This window comes from Notamacropus eugenii, chromosome 3 (assembly GCF_028372415.1).
Source record: "Notamacropus eugenii isolate mMacEug1 chromosome 3, mMacEug1.pri_v2, whole genome shotgun sequence".
Lineage (NCBI taxonomy): Eukaryota > Metazoa > Chordata > Mammalia > Diprotodontia > Macropodidae > Notamacropus > Notamacropus eugenii.
This window is the reverse complement of record NC_092874.1, coordinates 201,316,898-201,329,198: the sequence shown is the minus strand read 5'-3', so window position 1 is coordinate 201,329,198 and position 12,301 is coordinate 201,316,898.

Genomic DNA, 12,301 nt, shown 5'->3' with positions numbered 1-12,301 from the left:
ATCTTGCAATCCAGTTTGAGACGTAAAATGTATCATTTGTAGCTTCATTTATATATCTTATAAACCTATCGCTTATTTTATTTATAGTAATCTGTCTCTCCAGATAGACAAGTTCTAATTTCTTTACTCTCTCCTCATAACTCACTCCTCCCTGGCGAGTGACTCCTCATCCTCTCTCACTTCATTTGTTCTTCTGTAAATTTTCTATTGAGGCATTGTGATCTGAGGCAGGTGGATCATGGATCCATGTACTAAGGCAAGATAATGTTTTTTTGTCTACTAGACTTTAAGTTTCCTAACTGAATAGAGTGTATCCTGTGACATTCACATCAAAGACCTCCAAGAAATGGTTATTAAATATAGATTTAATTTCATTTGTGATATTGATACATAGTTATTTTTGATAGGATTTAGATTTTAAAGTATCTAGTTCAACCTCCCTGTTTTATATATGAGAAAAGTGAGACCCAGAAAGATGAGGTAACTTGCCCAAGGTCAGATAGGAAAGGTCCTACTATGTGTAATGCACTGTTCTAGGAGCTAGAGAATATACAACACAATCACAGAACAAAATAAGTACTTAATAAATGGTTTGTCTACCTATCTACCTATCTCTCTATGACAGTACCCCAATCTTCAACAAGTTTATAGGGTGGTTATTGATTTGGTCATAATTCTTATGGTTTTCTAAGTTGTTTTTCTTCACAATATTGTTGTTATTACATAAATTGTTGTCCTGGTTCTGATTTTTTCTTCATCAACTTATAAAAGTCTTCAAAATGGTTCATTTTTCTTATACTGACTTATAGCATTAATTGTTCTGCTTCTACTCACTTCTTTCTGCATCAGTTAAAATGTTTTTTCCATGTCTCTTTGAAATCACCTTTTCTCTTATTTCTTATAGCACAATAGAATTTCATCACATTCATACATCACAACTTTTTCAATCATCCTTTAGTTGGTGGCTATTCCTTTAATTTACAGGGTTTTTTGACCCCACCAAAAAAAAATGATGCTGGAAATATTTTTTTCATAAATAAGACTTTCCCTCTTTCTTTGATATTTTTAAGGTATAGACCTAGAAGTAGTGTAGCTGAGCCAAGGGCATATATTGTAAAGTAATTTTTTTTATGTATAATTCTAAATTTCTTTCCAGAATGATTGTATCCATTCATAGGTCCACCAAGAGTACATCAATATGCCTATTTTCCCCTGGCTTCTCTAAAATTTATCATTTTCTTTTTTTGGTCATCTTTGCCAATCTGCATGTCTCTAGTGATTTGAAATATTTTTTCATATGGATGTAGATAGTCTATGTTCCTTCCCCTGAGAGGTTTCTGTTCATATTTCCAAACCTTTTATCCAGTGGGGAATACCTCTTAATCTTATAAATTTGAATCATTTATCTATATCTCTTGTTTATTGGAGAAACTTGCTTGAAAGGTTTTTGTTTTTTCCAGTTAATCATTTCACATTGACTCTTAGCTTTATTGGGTTTATTTGAGAAAAACCTTTCAAATTTTATTTAACAAAAATTACTCATTTTGTCTTTTGTCATTCTCTTTATCACTTATTTGATCATAAACTTTTCTCATATCCATGGATCTGATAATGTTTCCCCATGTTTCTCTAATTTGTTTATGGTGTGACCTTTTGTGTTTAGGTCATATATCTATTGGAAGTTTATCTTGGTGTGAAGTGTTGGCCTAAAATGAATTTCTCCCATACTGCTGCCCAATTTTTCCAGTAGCTTTTGTCAAATAGTGAGTCTTTATGCCTTCAATCTTGTGAAGACCACTTCTTCTGTAAGTGAAGATGGCAGACCTACAGGAAAAAGATCAGAAGGTGCTAAGAGTCATTCAGTTTCCATTACGGAAGTTTTTCTAAGCTATCAGGGCACTAAAGGAGACCTATGTTTTAAGCACCAAAGATAAGCAGTGTAGTGAAAGGAGAGACTCATCTTTACATTAATCTAGGTCCTGGTTCTGGCACTCAGAGCTGCGTGATCTTGGACAAGTCATTTACCTTTTTTAGCCTGTTTTCTCTTTTTGTTCTTTTACATTTTCAATTAACATTTATTTTTCCCTCCCTCCCATCTCCTTTTCCTCTTCACCCAAATGAAAAGGGGAAAGAAAATAAAAACCATTATGATGAAGGTACATAGTCAAGCAAAATAAATTCCTTCATTGGCTATATCTTGTTCTACACTTTGAGTGTATTATCTCTCTCAAGAGGTAGCTAGCATTCATCTTGACCAATTCTTTGGAATCTTGGTTGGTCATAGCATTAATCAGAATTTCTCTTAAAGGAGAGTTGCATGAGAAAAAAACTGGAAAGTCAACACCTCCCTCACAGAATTTTTTATGAGGAAAGCACTGCCCAGATTCCTTGGCCTGAGTTTTGTAGAAATAAAATCACCAAAGAAAACCATAACTACTTAAATCACATCTCATATTTTATATTGCATCAATGAAAGTAATACAACTCTCCAGTGATTGGAGACCCCTTAAAGAATGCGTATTGTTGGAAGATGAAATCCTAGAATTAAAGAACAAAGATCCCACAAAATATTATGTGTCTGTGTTAATCATAAAAGGGAATGGTGAAACATATATCACTAGATATTAGTTGTATTATAAAACTTAAGAACAAATATAATAAGAGCAAAATGACCTGACGTCCTCTGTCTCCCTTGAATCTAACCAATCTCCCTTTAATAGAATACGTAATCAAAAATAGAGAGTGTACTTAATTTTCCTCAAAAAGCACATTAGGCAGAGCTTATGGCAGCCAAACTAAGAATGGAAATTTTTTTTTGTTCACCAAAAGAGTTGCTCCTTTTGTTTATCATTGCCCAGACAAAAAAAGGAAGTCATTGTAGTTAGAGGAATCTTGGAGTAACAGTGAAAAGACATCTTCATTGGCCTACAGGAGCATAGATCCATAGCTAGATGGGATCTCAGACATTATCTAGTCCAATTACCTCATCTTACAAATGAGGAACAGGGTCCAGGGAGCTGAAGTAACCCACTTAATGTCACATAAGAAAGCATTAAAAGGAGGGTTGGAACCTAGATCCTCTGACTCTCTTAATAAGGCTCAGTACTTTCTGAGAACACGTGCTAAGATCAACTTTGATCTCTGTGTTCAGTGATTCTAAAAACTGTAACTGACACTATGCACTTTTGTTGTTACCATTTCTGTGGAATTAATCTTTTGTTTCACAATTACTATAGAATATGAATTGGGAACTGCTCATGGCGAAGGGAGTCTTTTCTGATCTAGCAAGAGAAAATCTATCAGTTACGCTCCAAACAGATGTTTGTACATTTCAAAAAATGTTGTGAAGTGGACAGGTGTCAACAAACATGAATATTCAGGGAACACAACAACAGAGAGAACTGTAATCTTCTGCTGCATACAGTTTTAAAAAAATATATTGCTTGTGTATATGTGTATATACACATACGCATGTGCCTTGTATGTTATATAAAAACATACACATATATGCATGTATGTTACACACATCCATACTTTGTATTATCCATATGCACATACATATATGTATATGTACATGAATATATGCATCTATATATGTATGTATATGAACATAACTGTGATGTATACATGTATTATGTGTATATATGTGATTTGACTTGGTAGTAACAAAATAAAAAATTTTGAAAAGAAAGAATATGTCACCAAACTAAAAAGGGTAACTAAACCTGATATTTTAACATAAGTATTCAGATACTAAATTCAGTGCTTTTTCTACTCTCCAAAGCTGATGATAGTAGCTTGTATTTATACAGCGTATGATGCTTTACTAAGTACTTTTTTAGTAACTCAATGAAGTAGGTAGAATAAATATCATTATCCCAATTTTATAAATGAAATCAACTTGTAAAAAGGTTCCTGGAGGAATGCCTTGATATTCATGCTTGATTTTTAGTAATGACTAGTATAAAGCCACAGTTGTGATATGTATTAAATTTTCAGATAATACAAAGCTGGAATGGACAACTAACACACAGATGGCATTCTATGTCTGGAAAAGAACACCAGCTAACCAAGAAACAAACAAACCAAAAATCCTAAGAGAGGAGGGATCTCTAAGCTTCTTCTTCTAGCTCTAAAATCCTGTAAGTCTGTGACCATTAGAGTTTTCCCCTTCACCTGTTTCATGTTTGGAGGATAGAGAAGAATCATACAGAGAGGGTTTATTTTATTTCCATGACAGGCTGCATTGTGCCTAAAAGAATCATCTTTGAAAAGAAACGTCCTACTTATTGAAAGTCTGACAGGAGATCAAAGCAGTCTCTCTTAGCTGCCCTGGGTACATACACAATTTACACACTGCTATTAGGGGATTCCTTCAAAGTTGAGAATATATGTATATGAAAGAGGCAAGGGCATGTGTGAAGCTTACTCTCTCTTCACATTTCAAGGGAGCTGAGGGAGAGAGCTTGGGGGAGTGAGGGGAGGGGAAGAGGAGGAGGAGAGAATTTTCTAATGATCTTCTTTAGTTAATAGGCACAAGTTGTTAGCTTGATCTAAGAAGGCCGTTTTCCCCCAGTGCCAATTCCACCCCCTCTTTTTTGTAATGGGTTTGGTTCCCACAGCTAATGCACATTGTAATAAGTTGGGGGGTGAGGGGTGGAATGCTTTGGGGCAGTGACACAGATCCTCCTAGACCCTAACAAAGAACAGAAAGAGCCTAATAGGATGGTCTCAATGACAGGCCCCAGGCTCCTTTCAACCCCAGTAAGTCCAAGCCTTCTGCCAAGGGCATCACTAGCCAAAGTGCCAGCAAAGACCACCTTGGATCAAAAGATCAGGGATTTTAGATCTGGAAAGGAACTAAGCAGTCATTGTGTCTAATTTTACAGATGAGGAAAACTGAGGCCCAGAAAGAATAATTGCCTTTCCCAGCTGTCAGGTCTCTGAGATAGGATCTGATCCCAGGTCTCCTGGACTCCAGGTCAAGTACTACATACAAATATTAAACCAGGCCAGCAGTTGTATCCCCTGACAATTCATGTATGTACCTTCCTTCCAAGGGCTGCTCAAAATGCTTGATGCATCAAAAAAAATTATTGCTTTCATTTCCTAATAACCTAATAATTAACTGTTCCAATGCCAACAGAACCCTCCTTGTAACAAAAAAGAGTTAAGCAAAAACAAACAGATACATTTGCCACATTTAAAGTACTAGTCCATCTTACACTGTGGTCCAACACCCTTCTTCCCAACAGAAGGAAGTTATATTTCACCATTAATCCTCTGAAGTCAAGACTAGTCATTGCATTTCATTTTCTGGCACTTAGTAAGATTTGGGATCCCCTGGGTGACACTGTACACCTTCTACCCCATTAGGTCTACCTTTTTTCCCAGAGCACAGGCTCTGGGGCTCACTTTCCTAACCCCCACTGGCATTGACAGGCTGGTTCCTCAAGTTATTGCTCTCCTTTTTTCTCTGACACTGATGCCACCATGCTGGGCTGGTGCAGGGTCTCATCACCTCATACCTGAACTATTGCAATAGCCTGCTGGTTGTTCTGTTTCATGTCTCTACTGCAGTCATCCTCCAATCAGCTGTGAAATTGATCTTTCCAAAGTTCAGGACCCCCTTCCTGCCTTTCCCATTTTCTTTTATCTTATGCCCTAACCATGTATGCTGCAATTTAGAATTCATAGACTCCTTGCTGTTTCTCACATGAGAGACTCCATCTCTAGACTTCACACATTTTCACTGTTTGTCTCCCATGCCCAGAATTCTTTCCATCCTCATTTCTTGTCTCCTGGCTTTTCTACCTTTCCAGTCAAAATCCTACCTTCTAGAAAAAGCTTTTCATGATCCCCTTCATGCCAGTCCTTAACTTCTGTTGATTATTTCTAATTTATCCTGTATGTATTCTGTTTGTACATAGTATTTTGTTTGTATGTTTTCTCCTTGTTAGACTATGAGTTCCATGAGAGGTACAGGACTTCTTGACAAAAGAAGAAAAATGACCTAGAGGCCAGTAAGGATGTGGAGAGTGAGATAAATTTGGATAGGGTAAAACCCAAAAGAGGTTGATAATTGATGGTGGCAAAGGGAGAGTCTGGAAGTGGCAGTGGAAATCAAGTGTTTTATGATTCTCCCTCCACAACATATGTGTGTATTTTTATGCATGCATGTGCCTGTGCGTGCATGTGCATGTGCATTTGTATGTGTGGTTAAGGAAGGGAAAGGACATATGAGATGTAACAGTAGGGGGGAGAATCAACTGAGTCAATCAGTAAGTCACCCAATCCCACTTAAAGGAACTCCCTTAAACAAGTAAGCATACTTCTACTGAAACAGTCAACCAATGAAAGTTGGTAAAGCCATTTAATAAAACATAGTGACTTTGCACAGAAGGCATATTTGCATTGGCTAAGGAGACTCAGTCATCCCCTGTGAACAAACCAGTTCAGAACCCAGCATTATTTTGGTATCTGGCCAGAAAGAAATTGAAATAGTCCTAGTTAAGCCCTTGAGAGGAAGTTTACTAATTTACTAATTGCATTAATAAGACTTTAGGTATACAACATAGAGGCAAAGGAGCATTTTAGCATAATGGTCAATAAGCCCAAAGACTCCCAGCTCACTATTTGAGGAAAAACTGTTAGGGAAACTAAAATCTATCAGGAACTAGGTATAGACCAACATTCACAATGTATTAAGATAAGTCCCAAATGGATACATGACTTAGACATAAGCATTGATATCATAAGCAAAATCGAAAAAAAAAGAAATACTTTTTTGCAAATATGAGTGTGGAAGAGTTCATTACCAACCAAGAAAATCACAGAAAGATAAAATGGACAATTTTTATCATATACATTTTAAGTTTTTGCACAAAAAAATGCAGCTAAAGTTAGAGAGGAGATGAATAATTTGGGGGAGGCGGAGATCTTTGCAGCCAATTTCTCTGATAAAGATCTCCTTTCCAAGATATATAAGCAATTGATTCAAATTTTTCTGTTAATCTATATGTGAAGCAATGAGATCATCTCATTGAGGATCCAGCAAAGGAGACTGAGAAGGAGCAGGAAGGTAGGTATGAAGAAAGCTAGGAGAGAGTGATGTTCCAAAAACCTAGAGAGAAGAAAGTATCAAGGAGAAGGTAATCCACAGAATTAAAGAGGTCGAGGAGAATGAGGACCGAGAAAAGGCTATTGGATTTGGCCACCAAGAGATCATTAGTAACTTTGGAGAGACCAGTTTCAGTGGATCAATAAGGTCAGAAACTAGATTGTAAGAAGTTAAGAAGGAAAGGAAAAAAAAGGAAGATGACAAAGTAGGTCAGAAAATTCCAAGTTCTCAAGATTTTGTCCCCAAAAAAGAGATAAAACCATAAGGAGAACAAGGTGTGAGTAAAAATAAGTAAGAATAGGGGCACAACCGGGGTCTTCCTGGAACAATTTGAGAGGATCAGAAGAAATATCCTAGGTCAAGGTTTGGTCCCTGTGAAGAGTAAACACCTCCAGGCTAGGGTCTGCTTTAACAGTAGCAAGCCCTGGGGTTAGTTGGTTAGAGTGGTTGCACAGAAAGTTTTATCCCCCAGATAGGTGGGCGTCTGAGCCTGGGAATATCCAGGGAGCCTCTGCCAACGAGGAATGCCAGACCCAACTGTGCTGGGAAGTGGGGGCAAAAAGGAACTAACACATGCCTAGTCAGTGCAGAAGTAGTGGGCCAGAGAGTCCCTGTCTGTGGGCACTTACAGGAGGTTGGAGGTTTGGCTTTGGTTCCAGGCTAGAGAGGAGAACTGAAGATATGGGGCAAGAGGCACCATCTCCCATACCCTAGGGCCGGAGGTGATTACAAAAGTTAAGCTATTACTACAAAAAATGCACAGAGAAAGGAGAGAGAATCCAACCTTATAAATCTATTATGGGAATAGAGATGGCAGGGGTTCATCTTCAGAGGAGGATATTGAAGTCAAGAAACCCCCCAAAGAGCAACATCAAATGACTACATGCTCAAAAGGAATTCATGGAAAAGATTAAAAAATCAAATGACAGGGTGGAGTACAAGGATGGACCTGCTGTAGCTCTCCCCTTCTAGCCCATAAAATAACTGTACAAAATAACTCTAAACAAATTCTAGAGCAGCAGAAGCCACAAAACAACAGAGAGAAAGAGATTTCCAGCCCAAGACAGCCTAGAAGGATGACAGGAAAGGTCTATCGCACCAGGCTCAGAACAGAGCACAGCCCAGAGCAGGCACAGGACTGAAACAGGCTTCAGGACACAGAATCATGGGCAACAGCTGCAGTTCCCAGATTTCTCAACCCACAAATGCCAAAGACAGCTTCAAAGGTCAGTGAGAAAGCTTCTTCCCCTGGGTAAGGAGGGAGCAGGATCCGGCCCTACCCCCAGACTCGGGGTGACAGAAGTCACTGTGGCACAGCATCCATTTTTGGAATCCTCAGCCTAAAGACCCTGGGGAAATCAAGCTGCTCATCTGGGTCTCAGTCCTGAGTGGCAGCCCTGGGGTGAGGAGGAGCACTGGCCTGGTGGAGCTGGTGGAGGCTCTGGAGAGGGAATTCTGCTTACTGGCAGAAAAACTTGTGGTTGCTCCCAGACAAGAATGCAGACCAGGAGAGGAGTAAATTCCTCTCCCTTGATTTTGCTACCTTGGAGGAACTGAGAACTTACAGGTCCCTAGAGTATACCCTCCATTGGACAAAGAACTCAAAAGTCAAGTAACTGCATGGGAAAATGCTCAAAAAAGGGGGCAAAATAAGACTATGGACTTGGTGAACAGGTATTTTCTTCCATCCTTTCAGATGAGAAAGAAGAATGCATACCATCAGAGGAAGACATCAAAACCAAGGCTTCTGCATCCAAAATCTCCAAAAAAAATATGGAATGATCTCAGACCACGGAAAAACTCAGAAAGGATTTTGAGCATCAAGTAAGAGAGGTGGAGGAAAAATTGGGAAGAGAAATGAGACCAATGTAAGAAAATCATGAAAAGTGAGTCAAATTCCAAAAATCCCAGCTCAAGGATAAAATATTAAAAGCATCAAGATTAAAGCAATTTAAATATGATGGTGCCACAATTAGAATCACACAAGACCTAGCAGCAGAGACATTAAAGGACCACAGGTGTTAAAACACTATATATCCAAGTGCAAAAGAAATGGGGCTCTGGCCAAAAATATCATACCCAGCAAAGTTAAGCATAATCCTGAATGAAAAAATGGACATTTGATCAACTCTCAGACTTTCAGAACTTTGAAAAAAAAACACCTGAACTTAATAGAACATTTGACATACAAGAGTCAAGAGACATATAAGGTACATGCCAAAGACTGATTATGAAGGATTCATAAGGACAGACTGTTTACTTTTTATATATAATTATATATTAATAAGTAGGTATTTCATAAGAAAAGATGAGGTAAACCTGAGTATGACTTGAATTTTAAAAAGTAAAACCATTTAGGAATAGTTGAAAAGAGCAATTGTTTTATACAATTGAGGTGCAAGAGGAAGACTTGATACAGAGGAATTAGATGGGAGAGGAGGGATGGTAATTCTGGTTATCTACTTTCATTGGGAATGGGTTTTAGAGGGGAAAATAAATAGATATTTAGAAGAGTATAAAAGTTTTCTAAATTCAGGGGAAAAAAAGGGTAGGGGCATAAGGAGGGAGGATAGGAGAAGGAAGGAATCCCTAGAGGGGAAGGTGAGGGAATAGGTAAAAGAGGCGGCAGTATAGAAGGGTGTTTAGATTTATAGGAATGGGATCCATGGAGGAGGTAGGCAAGTAATAGTAGGGCAAGGAAGAAGGAAGGAATAGAAGGAAGGAATAAAGTAAAGGAGGCAAGAGGGATAGGAAACATGAGATACACACAAACATAAAAACAAATGCCAGAAGTAGAATTTGGGAAAGTGTGTCTATATATTTATGTATCTATGTATATATCTATAGCTATAGAAAAACATATCTAAACTTAATTGTAGCCTTCTGGCTGGACATGGGGGAGGGAAAGCAGGAGGAGGGAGAAAAAGAACAAAGTGAAAAAGTGCACAGCAGGGAACAAAAGGAAACTTACAAGGAAGCAAAGAGTTCTCAGCACATGTATTATTTATCATACAGGCTTTCTTGAAATGAAAATTTATTGTTACATATTTTGAATCCTTTCTTATTGCACGTGCACATGACATGCTTTTTTTTTCTTTTTTATTTTGTATTTAAGTTCCAATATTTAAGTTTATGATGTGTTTTTGTTCTCTTTCTCTATTCTGTATTTGTGTTCTGGCCTTTGAGTCTAAAATAAATTTTTTTAAAAAAGAAAAAGGAGAGAAGAGAAAGTGGAAGCACTAGTTATAGATGGCCTTTTTTGATGAGTTTAGCTACAAAGGACAGAAGAGGTACAAGGTGATAGTTAACAGAAATAGAAGGATCAAGTGAAGGTTTTGCAGGATAGGGGAGTATAACAGTAAGCACCCCAACATACACAGGGAGACCTGGTGCCACAGGTTCTTAGATCTGCATTCATAAAAGGAAAGGCAACTTTCGAGGGGTTAACAATCACTTTAATCAAGCACAAATATCATTTCTTTAACCAAGCACATATATCATTAACCTATTTGAGGGGAGTCAGCACCCGGAACTTCAAAGAAAATACAGAGAAATTAAAGATCAACAGACATGGCTTCCTCTGCCTGACCATAATTCAACAGACAATCCAACTGTCTGACCATAGTTACCAGAGGGAAGAACTGAAATCTGGGTTCCCAAAACCCAGCAGCTCCTTAGCGGATTTCTAGAGTTCTCCTCTGGCCAAAGAAACACTTCCAGTCAGTAAGCCCCAAAATAAAACTCATACCTCAGAATCTTTATACACTTTTTAGAGCCAGAGGGCATCACATCCCTTGAGAACAAGTGCCTCATTGACAAAAGGCATGGATCTTCCTACAAATCTTCCCTGGCCAGACAGTGGGTGAGAAAGATCTCCTCAGTCACATTGAAATAGAAGCATTATACTTCCTGATTATACTAAAACAAAAGCAGCAAAAGAGCCTATTTTACTTGCCATTACAGGGAGACATGGGCATGTTTGTAAGCAGTAGGAAATGAGTCAGGAGAGAAGGAGAGATTGAAAATAAGGAAAAGAGTATGGATGACAGAGAAGGCAATCTGTTGGAGGAAATGAGAAGGAAGTAGAGGGGTTAACTTTGGTCAGTAGTAAGGCCACTTAATCATAGGAGACAGGGTGAAGGAAAAGAAAGTGGCAGAAGGCACCTGAGTGAAAGGAGATGAGGAAGAGGGAAGAAGAGTGAGTTCATGGTGAATGGCCTCCATTTTTTTCTGTAAAATATGAGTCAAGGTTCTCAGATTAGAGAGTGAGGGGAGGAGGTTTGAGGAGTGATGAAGAAAGGTTTGAAAGAGCCATTGTAGAGAGTGGGATAGTCCGTTGATAAGGGAGATGTAGTAGAATTGCCTAGTGGCAAGGAGGTCACAGATGAGGCTATGTAATATAAATTCACAGTGGACCCAGCAAGAATGGATTGCAGAGTACTGTATCACCAAGGCAATATTCACAGCACCAACAGAGACTATGAATATGCCAGCATAGTTCTAAAATGCAAAATATATCAGACTCTCCATATAGAAGGCAGAAGAAAAACATTTATTCAAACACCACAAAACCAAATCCCAACACCAGAAAGCCAAATCCATCATAGCAACAAACTAATCCATCATAGTAACCTAGTAGTCTATACACATTATCAGACCTTCCCACAAATAGGATCCTCTAAGCAAAATGCCCTTCTCTCACTCACAGACAGCTGCCTGCTCTCTCACCTTCCCAGCTCTAACTAGTCTGACCAACTTCCTCTCAGCTCTGCTCCAGCTCCGCCTCTTCCTGCTCCACCCTTCTTGTTCCACACAGTAGCAACCTCCTCCCACTACATGCTTTACATGACTCAAACTCATGTGACTTAGGCTTCCATGTGACTTAAGCAGGTCACATAAGCCTATTAATGGATGGGAAAGATCTTCCCATTCCATTAAAAATACATTAATTCTATTAAAAATACACTAAAAATGCAAGTACATAAAGGGGAATAAAGTTTTAAAAAACTGAAAAAGTAAAAAACAGTCAGATTGTAAAGACTTTTAAATGCCAAACAAGATTTCATATTTGATCTTGGAGGTAGTAGAGAGCCACTGGATTTTCCATTATACCATTCATCTTTTTACTTGCTCACGTACTTTTACTCTCCTTTGTTCATCCATGTGACTTTCTAAAACTGC